A 16602-nucleotide genomic window follows, 5' to 3' on the forward strand; every position below is an offset into this window, starting at 1 on the left:
AACAAGCAGCTGCCTAATTCAACAAGCAGCAGGAGGGAGATGACAGGTCATTCTGGTAGGGCTGGATTCTTAGGATCAGTCATACATCAACCTTTGAAGCCTGGGATCAGCGAGGGGTGGAATAACAGTAAATACAATCAGATGCAAGGAGCCTTGGGGCAGCCAGAGAACCTGTTTCATAAATATCTTGTTCCAGGAGGATGCTATTATTTAATGGGCTTGGCAGCTCATTATACTGTAAGCTCTTTTAGGGTAGGGCTCCCAGCTTCCTCTCCAGTTGCCTATAAAGGTTGTGCTGGCCAGGTGCAGTGGCTCACGTTTGTAATCCCAGCACTTTGGGAGGCCGAGGCAGGCAGATCACGAGGTCAGGAGTTTGAGACCAGCCTGACCAACATGATGAAACCCTGTCTCCACTAAAAATACAAAAATTAGCCAGGCATGGTGGCACATGCCTGTAATCCCAGCTACTCAGGAGGCTGAGGCAGGAGAATCGCTTGATCCAGGGAGGCGGAGGTTGCAGTGAGCCAAGATCGAGCCACTGCACTCCAGCCTGGATGACAGAGCAAGACTCCATCTCAAATAATAAGAAAGGAGAGAGAGAGAGAGAGAAAGAAAGAAAGAAAAGAAAAGAAAAAAGAGAGAGAAAGGTAGGTTGTGCTGAGGATGTGGCGAGCAGCCAGTTCTCTGGGTCACTCAAGGATGACTAAGAGGAACTGTCACCCTATATGTTTACAAATACCAAGGCCTGGTCATCTGACCCACCTCTGCTTGAGCATATTGCACAGAGTGAGTTCCTAGAGGTACATCCCCATTCCTGTGGCCGGAATGAAGCTCTCCCAATTCTTGAGTGCAGCTGGTTTCTGAGACACAGTGGTTCTGCATGGGCTGTTGGGTGATGTGTTCTACAGCTTCTTCCTCAGGGAGAAAGGAGGGATGAAGAAGAAAACTTGACCCTATCTCATCTCGGGAGAATCTGTGTGTGTTTCTAGGGAGAGGAGACTGTAAGAATAGGAGGGAAAGACTGCTTCAATAAAACAAAAGAGGGGCTGTAAGTAGGAGTGTGGACGGATGCCTCCCCTACCGCAGCAAGATTGAAGACTCCCTGGAGAAACTTAGTGTGGGTTGAAGTAGCAGCTGCTTTGAGAACACAAAATATTGGAAGCAGAAAGCAACCTCAGCAACAGAGGAAGTGGCAGTGGGTGAAGAGTCTTGCCAATCAACAAGAGTTTTCCTGGGACCCAGTTGAGGCCTGGAACCTTGGGGCTCAGAGGCCTATGGCCCTGGCTGGAGGAGTTGTGCTGGTTCATTTCCGTCTTCCCCTCAGATCTATCTCTGCTTTCTCTGCCATCTGTCCCCTTAGAGGTGGACATCTATAGATGGCGTCCTGACTTCCTGGTTCTCTGGCTTCTTTTGGGTTGGGTCAATGGCAGAGAGAACAAGCGAGTGGAAAGAGAAAGAAGTAGGTAGGGTATTTATGCCTATTCTTACCTGTGCCCCACACCTGCCGAAGTTTTAGCAGTTGCTACATCCCTCTACGGCCAGGGATCAGTAGAGGTAACTCCTTCTTCCAGGGTTCTGGTTTTTTTTTTTTTTTTAATTGTTTTAATTTTGAATTTTTATGGATACATAGTAGGTGTATATATTTATGGGGCACATGAGATATTTTGATACAAGCATATAATGATCACACCAGGATAAATGGGGCTCATCACCTCAAGCACTCATCATTTATTTGTGCCATGGACATCCCCATTGTACTCCCTGAGTTATTCTAAAACGTAAACGTTCTGGTACCTGATTTAACAACTGTTTCCTCGAATTTCCCCTTCAGACTCAAGCATAGGAAAGGCTTTCTGATGTTGCTAGTTTCTAGTGTGTCACCATCTTTGGTTGTTCTTTAATCCTGCCCACAGCTCTGTTAAATAGTGCCCTTATTTGACTCGTCAAACTCGTTGGGTCTGCCAGCTGTTTAATGCTGAATCCTGACTGAGAGATCATTTTCTTTCCTTCCTTCCTTCCTTCCTTCCTTCCTTCCTTCCTTCCTTCCTTCCTTCCTTTTCTTTTCTTTTCTTTCCTTTTTGTCAGAGTCTCGCTCTGTCGCCCAGGCTCGAGTGCAATGGCACGATCTTTGGCTCACTGTAATCTCTGCTTTGTGGGTTCAAGCAATTCTCCTGCCTCAGCCTCTTGAGTAGCTGGGATTACAGGTGCCCGCCACCACACCCAGCTAATTTTTGTATTTTTAGTAGAGATGGGGTTTCACCATATTGACCAGGCTGGTCTTTTGGCCAGGGTGATCTCGAACTCCTGACCTCGTGATCCCCCCGCCTCGGCTTCCCAAAGTGCTGGCATTACAGGCGTGAGCCACCGCACCTTGTCAAGAGATCAGTTTCAAGGTCTCCACAGAGCAAGAGCTTTGGTGAGCTTCTGATTGTAAACTCAGGAACAAATAGAACCTTTAACTTTCCTCAGGAACCCATGCAGCAGTAGATAAAAGAGGCAAAGAACTTGAGGAAATAAGCCTCAGCCCAGGAATGTTAATGAGAAAGAAACTCTGGAACAATGACCAAAAGTGTATAAATAGCGGATAAACTGCTGAATACATTCTAAAGAAATGTGTATTCAGGAACTGAGTAGTATAGAATGTAGAAGTTATTTATTTATTTATTTATTTATTTATTTAATTAATTAAGGTTGAGTCTCGCTCTATCACCCAGGCTAGAGTGCAGTGGCACAATCTTGGCTCACTGCAACCTCCACCTCCTGGGTTCAAGCGATTCTGGTGCCTCAGTCTCCCAAGTGGCTGGGATTACAGGCACCCGCCATCACCACGTCCAGTTAATTTTTGTATTTTTAATAGAGATGGGATTTTACCATGTTGGCCAGGCTGATCTCGAACTCCTGACCTCAAGTGATCCACCTGCCTCGGCCGCCCAAAGTGTTGGGATTACAGGCCTGAGCCATGGCACCTGGCCAGAATGTAGAAGTTATTTTAATAAGCTTTTCTAGAAGTTGTAAAATTTTAAAGCTAGATCTTTAAAAAGTTCTTTTTCTTCTTTTTTTTAAGGTAGAAGATTTGGTTATTTTTAATTTTTACTTTTTTTTAATTTCAGATGGAGTCTCACTCTGTCGCCCATGCTAGAGTGCAGTGGCGTGATCTCGGCTCACTGCAACCTCCGTCTCCCGGGTTCAAGCAATTCTCTGCCTCAGCCTCCCCAGTAGCTAGGATTATAGGCGCCTGCCACCACGCCCGGCTAATTTTTTTTTTTTTTTTTTGAGACGGAGTCTCACTCTGTTGCCCAGGCTGGAGTGCAGTGGCGTGATCTCGGCTCACTGCAACCTCCGCCTCCCGGGTTCAAGCAATTCTGTACCTCAGCCTCCCGAGTAGCTAAGATTATAGGCACCTGCCAACACGCCTGGCTAATTTGTTTGTATTTTTTTTTGTATTTTTTGTATTTTTTTTTTTTTTTTTTTTGAGACAGAGTCTCACTCTGTCGCCCAAGCTGGAGTGCAGTGGCGTGATCTCGGCTCACTGCAAGCTGTGCCTCCCGGGTTCACGCCATTCTCCTGGCTCAGCCTCTTGAGTAGCTGGGACTACAGGCGCCCACCACGCTAATTTTTTGTATTTTTTTAGTAGAGACGGGGGTTTCACTGTGTTTCTCAGGATGGTCTCGACCTCCTGACCTCGTGATCCGCCTGCCTTGGCCTTCCAAAGTGCCGGGATTACAGGCGTGAGCTACTGCGCCCAGCCGTTTTTTTGTATTTTTAGTAGAGACAGGGTTTCACCATCTTGGCCAGGCTGGTCTTGAACTCCTGACCTCATGATCCACCCACCTCGGCCTCCCAAAGTGTTAGGATTACAGGTGTGAGCCACCGCGCCCGGCCGCCAATTTGGTTATTAATTTGAGATCTTTCTTCCTTTTAAGTATAGGCATTTAGAGCCATACATCGCTGTGTGAGCATTGTTTTAGCTGCATCTTACAAGTTTTGGTATATTGCATTTTTCCATCTTAAAGCATTTTCTAATTTTCCTTGTTATTTCTTCTCTGATTCACTGATTATTTAGGAGTATTTTTATTTATTTATTTATTTATTTATTTATTTATTTATTTTGTTGAGACAGTCACTGGAGTGCTGTGGCACTATCTTGGCTCACTGGAACCTCCACCTCCTGAGTTCAAGCGATTCTCCTGCCTCAGCCTCCTGAGTAGCTGGGATTATGGGTGCCCGCCACCACCCAGCTAAGTTCTGTATTTTTAGTAGAGATGGGGTTTCACCATGTTAGTCAGGTTGGCCTTGAACTCCTCACCTCAAGTGATCTGCCTGCCTCAGCCTCCAAAAGTGCTGAGATTACACGCGTGAGCCACTGTGCGCAGCCTAGGAGTAATTTTTACATATTTGTGAATTTCTCAAATTTCCTTCTATTATTGATTTCTAATTTAATTCCATTATAGTCAGAAAGCATACTCTATGATTTGGATTTCTTTATCTTGAGTCTTATTTTATAGCTTAGCATATGGTCTTTCCTGAAGAATGTTCCATTTGTGCTTGATGAATATGTACTTGGCTTCTGTTGGATGGAGTCATAGATTTATTTTTAAATCAATTTTAGGCCGGCCATGGTGGCTTATACCTGTAATTGCAGCACTTCGGGAGGTTGAGGTGGGTGGATCACCTGAGGTCAGGAGTTTGAGAACAGCCTGACCAACATGGTGAAACCCTGTTTCTACTAAAAATACAAAATTAGCCTGGCACGGTGGTGTGTGCCTGTAATCTCAGCTATTCGGGAGGCTGAGGCAGGAGAATCGCTTGAATCTGGGAGGCAGAGGTTGCAGTAAGCTGAGATTGCGCCATTGCACTCCAGCCTGGGCAACAAGAGCAAAACTCTGTCTCAAAAATAAATAAATAAATAAACGAACTAATTTTAAAGTACAGAGGTGCCTGGAATCAAACACATTCTCATCTCCTTTACCTTACCCATTGTTGAACTGGAAGAAGAACAGTTGCCATCATCTCTTTCTTTCTCTCTCTGTGTGTGTGTGTGTGTGTGTGTATATATATACACACACACACACCCCTGAGGTCAGGAGTTTGAGTATATATATATATATATATATATATACTCGAGTATATGCACACACACACGTATATATACACACACACAGAGTATATAAATACATACACACAGAAATATGTAAACACAGAAATTATATATATACATATATACAGTGTGTATATATATATTTCTGTGTGTGTATATATATACACACCATCTAACGTACCCTATATATATGATTTCTGCGTGTGTGTATGTGTATGTGTGTATAATTTCTGCAGCATGCAGACATTTCATATGACTTTGAGAATAAAGCAGCATGAAGTAACAGAAACAGCAGAGATTTAAAATTTCCAGCTCTAACTCTTTAACACAAGTATCATGACAAATCCTAGAAAATCAGAAGAGTGGTTTTGAATTCCAAAGGTCCCTTCTAATGTTAAAATGGTAGGCAATTACTTACCATCTCTACCTCTCACTTAGTCTCTATTAACCAAGGTCATAATATTACTAGCTATTTTTTTTTTTTTTGAGACAGAGTCTCGCTCTGTCGCCCAGGCTGGAGTGCAGCGGCGCGATCTCGGCTCACTCCAAGTTCCACCTCCCAGGTTCACGCCATTCTCCTGCCTCAGCCTCCCGAGTAGCTGGGACTACAGGCGCCCGCCACCACGCCCGGCTAATTTTTTGTGTTTTTAGGAGAGATGGGGTTTCACCGTGTTAGCCAGGGTAGTCTCGATCTCCTGACCTCGTGGTCCGCCTGCCTTGGCCTCCCAAAGTGCTGGGATTACAGGCGTGAGCCACTGCGCCCAGCCTATTACTAGCTTCTTAAGGGTCTGTAAATGATGAATTTTTTGATTAAATAAGAAATAACATGAATATTTAGCACAGTGTTTGGCACATAATGATCATTTAGTGAATGTCAGTTGTTTTTAATATAGAACTACAGGTCCGGCATGGTGGCTCATGCCTGTAATCCTAGCACTTTGGGAGGCTGAGGTGGGAGGATTGCTTGAGCCTACAAGTTCAGCCTGGGCAACATGGCAACATAGCAAGACCTCATCTCTATAAAAACTGCAAAAAAAAAAAAAAAGTCACCAAGATGGGGTGGTGTGTTTCCATAGTCCCAGCTACTTGGGGGACGGAGGTGAAAGGAATGCTTCAGCCTGGGAGGTTGAGGCTGTAGCAAGCCATGATCACAACACTGCACTCCAGCCTGGGCCACAGAGCAAGATCCTGTCTCAAAAAGAAAAGAAAAGAAAAGAAAAACCCCAGTTTGGGTGCAGTGGCTCACGCCTGTAATCCCAGCACTTTGGGAGGACAAGGCAGGTGAATCACCTGAGGTCCGGAGTTTGAGACCAGCCTGGCCAACATGGCGAAACCCTGTCTCTACCAAAAATACAAAAATTCGCCGGGCATGGTGGTGGGCATCTGTAATCCCAGCTACTCAGGAAGCGGAGGCAGGAGAATCGCTTGAACCCAGGAGGCGGACCTTTTTTTTTTTTTTTTTTGAGATGGAGTTTTGCTCTTGTTGCCCAGGCTGGAGTGCAGCGGCACGATCTCGGCTCACCACAACCTCTGCCTCCCAGGTTCAAGTGATTCTCCTGCATCAGCCTCACGAGTAGCTGGGATTACAGGCATGTGCCACCACACCTGGCTAATTTTGTATTTTTAGTAGAGACAGGGTTTCTCCATGTTGGTCAGGCTGGACTCAAACTCCCGACTGCAGGTTATCCACCAGCCTTGGCCTCCCAAGTGCTAGGATTACAGGCATGAGCCACTGCGCCCGGCCAAGGCAGAGGTTTCAGTGAGCTGAGATTGCACCACGGCACTCCAGCCTGGATGACAGAGCAAGACTTTCTCAACAACAACAAACCCAAAAAACAAACAAAAAACAAAGATAAAGAACTGCAATGACTACTAATAAAGAAGGGTTTTACCAGCCCTTTTCTTCTCCACAGTAAAAGAAATAGGGAATTCTTTCTCACAGTGCTGTAGGGTTTTTGAAACTGTGGCTTCATGTTGCTTCCTTGGTCTAAATGAAAGGAACAGAGTGTCTTAATTCTGGCCAGGTGTGGTGGGTTACATTTGTAATTCCGGCATTTTGGGAGGCCAAGGCGGGCGGATCACCTGAGGTCAGGAGTTCGAGACCAGCCTAGCCAACGTGGTGAAACCCCGTCTTTACTAAAAATACAAAAAATTAGCCAGTAAAAATATAAATATAAAAATATAAAATATTAGCCAGGATTACTCGTGCCTGTAATCCCAGCTACTGGGGAGGCTGAGGTGAGAGAATCACTGGAACCCGGGAGGCAGAGGCTGCAGTGAGCCGACATCTTGCTACCACACTCCAGCCTGGGTGACAGAGCAAGACCCCATCTCAAAAAAAAGAAAATCTTATTTCTGAGAGGTAAAGTTGTTTGTTTGTTTGACCAGGCCCCTAAAGCTTATTCTAGTACACCTAAAAAGATTGGACCACCTGGTGAGGATATTACGGAGGGGAAAGAGCATCCGATGGTCACAGGAAGGTGGGAGTCGATAACTTTTAACATCCTTCCAACCCTGAGTTTACCAAGGCGGACAAGAGAGGCTATGAAAATGAGTATTAGCATAAAATCATCTTGTGAATCTGATCATACTACTGAAAGGACACGTTAATCAATTTATTTCTTGGTACTATACTCAGGTTTTTAGCCTTCCATATTCAGTTTACTAAATCACTTCTGACAGCATGTTATGATAATGTAGTCATAGAAAAGAGTTAATTCATTTCTACCCAAAAGCAATTTACTGCCTCTCAAGTGTAGAATAGGAGCTGCAGTGTGTTGCTAAACTGACACCCATGCATCAATGGAAACAGACCCTAGGCATTGAAAGTTTCCTTTCCTCCCCAACATCTCGACAACATTATCTGCTCCTAAAAATCTCCACCAAATTATTTGTTGGTGTGGCGGGTTATGGGTGGCTAGTGCTCACAGGCACCCTGTAAATTTATTCTGATTTAAAAGTTGAGACCTTTTAACCAAAGATAGCATCCTGAATTAATGTTTGCTTCTCAGGCCCTCCTAATACAGGTTGGCCTGATACTCAAAGGCTTCTTATGTTTATATCATTTTCAGCCATCCAACCCCAGAGAACCCTGAAAGGCCATTTTTTTTTTTTTTTTGAGATGGAGTCTTGCTCCCATCTTGCAGGCTGGAGTGCAGTGGTGCGATCTCGGCTCACTGCAACCGCCGCCTGCTGGGTTCAAGAGATTCTCCTTCCTCAGCCTCCTGAGTAGCTGGGATTACAGGCGTGCGCCACTATGCCCGGCTAATTTTTGTATTTTTAGTAGAGATGAGGTTTTACCACGTTGGCCAGGCTAGTCTCAAACTCCTGACCAAAAGTGATCCACCCACCTTGGCCTCCCAAAGTGCTGGGACTACAGGCGTGAGCCACCACACCTGATGAAAATATTTTAATGATATCAGGATATCTTAATTCTTGTAGTACCAATAAATGCTAAAAAAAAATTCTTTTCTAAAATCATTACAAAAAAAATCTTTGTAATGTTAGAGTGTAACATTGTAATATTAGAGTGTCCCCTCCCCTATTTTATTACATCTCCTGCAACTGGCTATAGTTTAAACTTCACCATTCTCTAGAATATAAAGCCTAAGAGGACAGAGAAGTTCATTTTGTTCCCACTGTTTCCCAAACACCTTCAACCGTGCTGGGCATAGAGTGAGTGCTCAGTGGGTATTTGTTGAATGAATTCCCTCCTTTAACTCAAAAACATTTACATACAGTTTAAAGTATTTTTAAATGCTTGCAAAATTGTCTGTATGCTTTTATTTGTTAATTACTTAATGATATTTTGACTCAAGAGAAAACATAACCTAACGGCTCTCTGCTAACAAACTTACAGACTCTTTTAAAGTGAGTCTTTCTTTCCCTTCCTCCCTCCCTCCTTCCCTTCCTTGCCTTCTTTCCTTACTTCGTTCCCTCCCTCCCTCCCTCCCTCCTTCCCTTCCTCCTTCTTTCCTTCCTTCCCTCCCTCCCTCCTTCCTTCCTTCCTTCCCTTCCCTCCCTCCTTCCCTTCCTTTCTTCCTTCCCTCTCTCCTTCCCTTCCTTTCTTCCTTCCCTCTTTCTCTTCCTTCCTTCCTTCCTTCCCTCCCTCCCTCCTTCCTCTCTTTCTTTCTTTTCTTTCTTTCTTTCCTTCTTCTTTCTCTCTCTCTCCTTCCTTCCTTCCTTCCTTCCCTCCCTCCCTCCCTCCCTCCCTCCCTCCCTCCCTCCCTCCCACTCACTCTGTTCAGGCTGGAATGCAGTGGCGTGATCATAGTTCACTGTAGCCTCTACCTCCCAGGCTCAAGTGATCCTCCCACCTTAGACTCCTGGGTAGCTGGGACCACAGATGCATGCTACCATATCAGGCCACACTAATTTTTAAAAAACATTTTTTTGTAGAGATAGGGTCTCGCCATGTTGCCTAGGCTGGTCTCCAACTCCTGGGCTCAAGTAATCCTCCTGCCTCAGCGTCCCAAAGTGCTGGGATTACAGGTGTGAGCTACTGCACCTAATTAAAGTGAGAAATTGCCACGTAAGAAATTATAATAAGGCCGGGCACGGTGGCTCATGCCTATAATCCCAGAACTTTGGGAGGCCGTGGCGGGCAGATCACCTAAGGTCAGGAGTTCAAGACCAGCCTGGCCAAAATGGTGACACCCCGTCTCCACTGAAAAACAAACAAACAAACAAACAAACAAAAATTAGCTGGGCATAATGGCGGGTGTCAGTAATTCCAGCTACTAGGGAGGCTGAGGCAGGAGAATCACTTGAACCCAGGAGGCAGAGGTTGCAGTGAGCCAAGATCACACCACTGGACTCCAGCCTGGGTGACAGAGCAAGACTCCATCTCAAAAAAAAAAAATTATAATAAAATTAGTTGCAAATCAATAATTCATTCTATTTTATTTTAATGAATGCTATTTCTCTTTAAGCTTGCAAATTATAGCCATGTACTAATTTTTACCAAGAGTGGTGGTATTTTGTTAACATCAGTGCTTCAATAGGGTCCACCAGATAAAATATTAATAATTTTTTTTTTTAAGAGATGGAGTCTTGCTCTGTCACCCAGGCTGGAGTGCAGTGGCACGATCTCGGCTCACGGCAACCTCCGCCTCCTAGGTTCAAGCAATTCTCCTGCCTCAGCCTCCTGAGTAGCTGGGACTACAGGTGCCTGCTGCCACGCCCAGCTAATTTCTTTTGTATTTCAGTGGAGACGGTGTTTCATCGTGTTGCCCAGGCTGGTCTTGAACTCCTGAGCTCAGGCAATCCGCCAGCCTTGGCCTCCCAAAGTGCTACAGGTGTAAGCCGCTGCACCCGGACGATAATTTTTTAGTATACATGTATATCCCAAATATTGCATAGGATGTATGTATTAAAAAATATTCATTATTTACATAAAGTGTAAATTTAACTAGATGTCCCATTTTTTTTTTACAATCCTAGTTTCAAAGTTAGTATCATTGTCATCTTAAAGTGTTGTCACAATCAAATAAAGGTTGCTTAATACATAAACCTGTCACTGTCTTTATACACAATGTCTTTAGTCTAAGCTATTTTACCATCCTCTTTCTTCAGGAAAATAAACAAACGAAAGAGGAAAATGACTTCCCCAGTGGCGGCCCTGGTGCAACCCTCTCCACAGGGTCTCTCCTTTGTAGTTCTGGAAGGTCGGCTGCTCCCCGCGACAGAGTGCACCATGCCCAGAGTCCTACTCTCTGTGCTGAATGAACCATAGTTCACATGACAGACTCTCTTCAGGGTGCTCTTCCGGAAGTTTTCTGGAAGAGCAGCAGAAGAGCAGCAGTCCTGTCCATATGGAAATACTAGAAATTTCAAGAATGCAACAGTTAAGAGATTCTCTTCCCCGAAGGCCTTTCTTTCCTTAGGTTAAACTCATGCCGAGGAAAAGCATCCACAGCTGCAGCCCTTTGGCTCTTGGCCTTTGCTTTCACAAGCATGAAAATGTGTGCTTTCAATATTTTGCTAAATTCCCGAAATCCTTTAAACAAGGAGCAACAGTCAGGGCAGAGTAGTAAACTACATCAGACTTGGGTATCCTCCATGCCAGCTCCTTCTCATTAAATGCTCTAGGGGGAGAAACCCTTGTCCTTGACCCCTTTCTCCAAACTGCCGACCGAAGGGATTTTGGACATGTGCCCACATATGTGTAACACTCTAGATAAACAAGTTTAGGGAGACTGTAGGTCCCAGCATGCTGCCTTATGAGTTGGACAGAGCAGCGTTTAGAGCCAACTGTCCTTGGGTCAATCACTCAACCCTATTGAGCCTCAGTTTTCTCATCTAAAAAATGGGGCCGTGAATACAATGAATCCCATAGAGTTACATGAGATGTTGTTGTAATTATCTCCAGGAACATAGTAACTGCTAAGTACATGCTACTACTTTAAATATAAAAAATAAAATATATACTTAAAAATAATAATACACAAGGGCCTGGGGCGGTGGCTCATGGCTGTAATCCCAGCACTTTGGGAGGTCGAGGCAGGTGGATCACTTGAGGTCAGGAGTTTGAGACCAGCCTGGCCAATATGGCGAAACCCGGTCTCTACTAAAAATACAAAAAGTAGCTGGGTACGGTGGCATGCTCCTGTAATCCCAGCTACTCAGGATGCTGAGGCAGGAGAATTGCTTGAACCTGGGAGGCGGAGGTTGCAGTGAGCCGAGATCGCGCCACAACACTCCAACCTGGGTAACAGAGTGAGACTCTGTCTCAAAACAACAGCAACAACAACAACAACAACAAAAACAACAACAAAAAACAAAACCCACAAATATCCCATAGAAATTTGCTTTTTAGCAAGTATTCCCTCCTTTAAAGTCACAATGATTTCCAACAAGTTTTGATGGTAACTAACAAAAGGCGTAATAAAAGTCAATACATATAAGAAGTGGTATTAGAATAATATGAAACTTTGTTTCATTGTTTGGAAAAATGCTAACTCTATTGGACTAGTGCAAAGGATAGAATACAGACAGTCAGAATACTGAAAATTAACAATTTCGCTAAGGGGCAAGGTGTGGGCAATACAGCAGTTGTCCCCACCCACCAGGTGAAGTGCTGGCTCCTGTCAACACACAGCCCTTCTTTGTGCTGGGGTCTGAAGGAGAGAGGCATGGCGGGAACAATTCTGCACTGTTCTTCAGCCCAACTGCACTTCCTCAGACAGGGGACAGTGCTTTTCTGCTGGAGCTGTGCTGCCATACACCGCCATCAGCTTAAACTGAATGTATCACAGGCTGCCGAGATAACTCTCTGCCCTGTGGATTGTCACCCAGTTGATCAGTAATCAAAAGAGAGCTGGAAGGGTTATTAGTAATATCACTTGTTTCTGTTTTTCTCCATTACTCCCCCTCTCCAAGGGAGAAGAAGCTGAGTTAAGAACAGAAATCAGAATCTGAGTTCTGCTCACCCAAAGAATAATGCATCCATTCTGTTCAGAAAATGCCTTGATTGTTGATTTGTTTACTTCAGCTCCTTCTCTGAAGGAGAGTATCAGAATTTTGGGGACAAAGCAAAAATTGGAAGAGAGAGAGATAAAGTATGCACGTGTGTGTGCAAACAGAGAACTCCTTTCTCTAAGTGTTGAAAATGCCTCTGTAACGAGCCTGCCTACCCAACTGCGGCATCAAGACTACGGTTATTTTTCCCCCAAAGCTACATTTAAACCACCTAAAACTGGGTACCCAGGAGTGCTGGTACTCGTTTACTTCATTATCAGGGCCTCAGTTTACTCATCTATAAAATGAGGACATTGTATTAGACTGGTGTGTGTATGGGTGTGTATGTGTGTGTGTGTGTGAGTGTGTATGTGTGTGTGTGTGTGAGAGAGAGAGAGAGAAAGAGAAAGAAAGAATGAGTCTTATTAGTACAAAAGACTTTTGTACTAGGCATCCATTAATTTTTCTTTGCCTATTTCAAAAGTGGGAACCAGATTCGATTCTATGCATTTTCACAAAATGACTGTGCCAGTGGTTTTTAATTCCCATTCTTTAATTCCCATTCTTCAGCCCAACTGCACTTCCTCAGACAGGGGACAGTGCTTTTCTGCTGGAGCTGTGCTGCCACACGCCGCCATCAGCTTAAACTGAATGTGTCACAGGCTGCCGAGATAACTCTCTGCCCTGTGGGATTGTCACCCAGTTGATCAGTAATCAAAAGAGAGCTGGAAGGGTTGTTATTAGTAATATCACTTGTTTCTGTTTTTCTCCATTACTCCCCCTCTCCAAGGGAGAAGAAGCTGAGTTAAGAAGATGTCAATATAGAGCACAGGGAGTGGAGGCTAGAATACCCTACTGAGCTGTGGAACCCCTTTAGAAAGAAACTCAGCACTTTTTCCAAGTTCTTTTTTCCAACTAATAAGATATAAGGGCAACTCAAAATTTTAAGACATTTTTGCTCCCCTCTCGTTCCTCCTTATGATTAAGACCTTGGGATCTGATCACACAGGCTGAGGGTCACAACTCCACACTGCCATTTATCAGGTGTTGTTTAAAACGTGGGGCATTAGCAATTCCAGGCCTCATGCAGGCTTTCCGGTGTAGGAAAAATAATAAATAGAACAGTAGCAACTATGTATCACGTACTTAGTTATGTCCTAGGCAGGGTGCTAAGCAAGTGTTTCACCAGTTGCTGCTTAATCTTCCTACCTCCTGGTGAGAAAGGGCCTATTACTATCATTCCTATTTGGACTTCATTCTGGTGAGAAAGGATCTATATCATCCATCCCTACTGAGAGGTTCAGTCATTTGTCCAGAGTCTCAGAGCTAGTAAGGAAAGGGTCCAGGATTTGTACCACTCTGACCCTGAAGTCTGTGTTCTCAACCGTTCCTGGATTCTGCCACTGGTCTCCATTTCGACCGCTGATCCTGTGACAGTTTCTTGGCTGTGTAGCCTCATTTGAATTCTTGTCTGCCTTTTCTTATGGCCAGTAACACATCTGCAAAGCCACTTGTGGCCATGGAACCGACTTTTTTTTGTGTAAAATCCAAGCATGCCTCTTTAGAAATGTGCAAATGACCAGTGCCACTTGGGCATCTTTGGGTGGCGGGGCCAGCCCAGGTGTGGCAGACATAGTCACATGGTGCTTTTCAGAGAATAGATTCCCTTTGCCTCCCCAGATCCATGCCAAGGTCTCACTTGCAATTCACAGGCTTTTTCATGAAACAATTCAGCCATCCAAATTAGGCCAATGACTATTTCTCAGATTTCTCTTGCTCCCTTGAGAAATGTTAATGCTCAAAGAGTGTATTTGAATAAGAAATATCTCCTAAGTTCCAGTGAGAGACTAGAACCTTTGCTTTTCCTCGTCCCGGGACAGCTGGCATAGTTGTTCTAAGGTAAGGACTATAACAGCATCCTAGACAGAATCTGGAACACTGTTGTCCCTTGGGGAAAGCTCTAGCTAATGGCTTCTCCTAGGATTCCAACTCACAGCACTTCTTCAGCAGGCTTAAAGGGCACTGGCATGTGGTTTGTAGAAAATCTGGATCCTGGCATCAGTGGCATAAACAAGATTTCTCCAATTCCCCTCCCCCTCCCCCTCCAGACTAGCTGAGTCTCTGGCTCCGACTCTGCCTACGCTGCCTGGGAAAGTACAGCTGTCAAGAAGGCAGGTGGAAAGCCTCCACACACAGTGCTGCCCAGTGTCCAGGGCCAAGCAAGTGGCACCAATCCAGTGCCATCTCCGAAACCCGTGGGATGCAATCACTCCACTTCCACTCAGAAGGGAAGAATAAGCGAACAGTTCAAGGACACCTCCTCACCCCAGGCATGTATCTGACAGAATTGCAAACCAATCGGAGATGTTTCACTGGCTGCTGATTCCTGGCTGCATGCAAGGAGCCAAGCCTGAGGAGAAAAAGGGCAACATCTTTGCTCAGTGCTAGTCTGGAGTGCTCTGGTCCTGAGAACATCTAGAGGGGCATTCCCAGCACCACTGAGCACCTACAGGGTTTGGATCATTTAGGGTGTGCAGGTTGCTCTGTGGCCATTATATCCAGGTGAAATGAGCCCTTTGGGATTATCAGAGATCATGGTAGATCTTATACACCTTTCTGGGCTGCTGTTGATTCACATAGACCTTTTTTTTTTTTTTTGAGATGGAGTATCACTCTGTTGCCCAGGCTGGAGTGCAGTGGCGCAATCTTGGCCATTGCAACCTCTAACTCCTGGGTTCAAGTGATTCTCCTGCCTCAACCTCCTGAGTAGCTGGGATTACAGGCACACGCCACCACGCCCAGCTAATTTTTGGTATTTTTAGTAGACACGGGGTTTCGTCATGTTGGCCAGGCTGGTCTCAAACTCCTGACCTCAGGTAATCTGCCCACCTCGGCCTCCCAAAGTACTGGGATTATAGGCGTGAGCCACCGTGCCCGGCCCTGATTCACACAGACCTTTTAAAGCCTGGCATTGAACCTATGATCAGTGGAATTCACATGCCACTTCCCTTGCTCTGCCCTGATGCTAGTTTGCTGGGGAGGGGAACTGAGTTGCCAGGGTACAGCTCTGGCTCTAGACACATGTGGAGCATCTGAGTCTCCATGAAAGTCAGTGTTTAAGTAACATGCCCTTTACACCCCTCTTCCTAGGGCAGAGCCTTCTCGAGGCTATTTTTTGAGGTGTAGAGCCCCACAGGCCAGTGCATTTCTATAAGCACATAGAAGAGACTGAAGGCAGAGTGTTGCTAATATCTGTAGTAATAGCCACATCCCCCCAAAAAATCCCATTTCTGTGGAAGGCTCCATTAGCCCATATCCCAGGATAAAGCAGGTAGGGCCTGGGATTGTCGGGAGCCCCTAGGCAAATGTGTCACCTTCTGCCCATGTGGATGGCAGGCAAGCTCAGAGCTCAGGGCAGACGGTGGTTTCAATGCTTAAAAAAAATGAATTGGATAACCATCCAAATGGGATGGTTTAGTTATATAGCTCCCTGAGGCAGGAAATAACACTAAACTATTTCTCCCAGCTGCATGATTCTATAAAAAGATCATCACAGAAGACAACTCTGTCTACTTTCTAATCTCAAGTAACCCTGAAAAACACTTTATTAAGTACATTTGACAAAGTTAGTTCCTTCCTGTTCCATATTCAGGCGTTTTTTTTCCTGAATTCCTTTGCCTGATATTGCTACCAGTGTTAAAGATGCTAGCCACCCTTTCTCAGGAAGATCTTAAAATAACCGAATTCTTTTAAGTACTGGTATCTATTTTTCTTGGCTCTAAGATCTTCCTTCTTCTTTTCCAAGTCTGGATTTCTGGGTTCTTTTTCTTTAACCTTATCCCCAGTACCCCCTGGGAAACCAGCAACAACAAGAATAACAATGATAATAAATACCTTATACCCCAAGTTATGGCTTTCTTATTCTTTTTTTTTATTTTTGGTTTTCATTTGACTTAAAAGAGCATTTCTTTTTTTAAAAAAAAAGTCCCCGAGTCATAAATACACTGTTTTTTTTGTTGTTGTTGTTGTTGGTTTGTTTTTTGATA

This window comes from Hylobates moloch, unplaced genomic scaffold (assembly GCF_009828535.3).
Source record: "Hylobates moloch isolate HMO894 unplaced genomic scaffold, HMol_V3 SCAFFOLD_26, whole genome shotgun sequence".
Taxonomy (NCBI): domain Eukaryota; kingdom Metazoa; phylum Chordata; class Mammalia; order Primates; family Hylobatidae; genus Hylobates; species Hylobates moloch.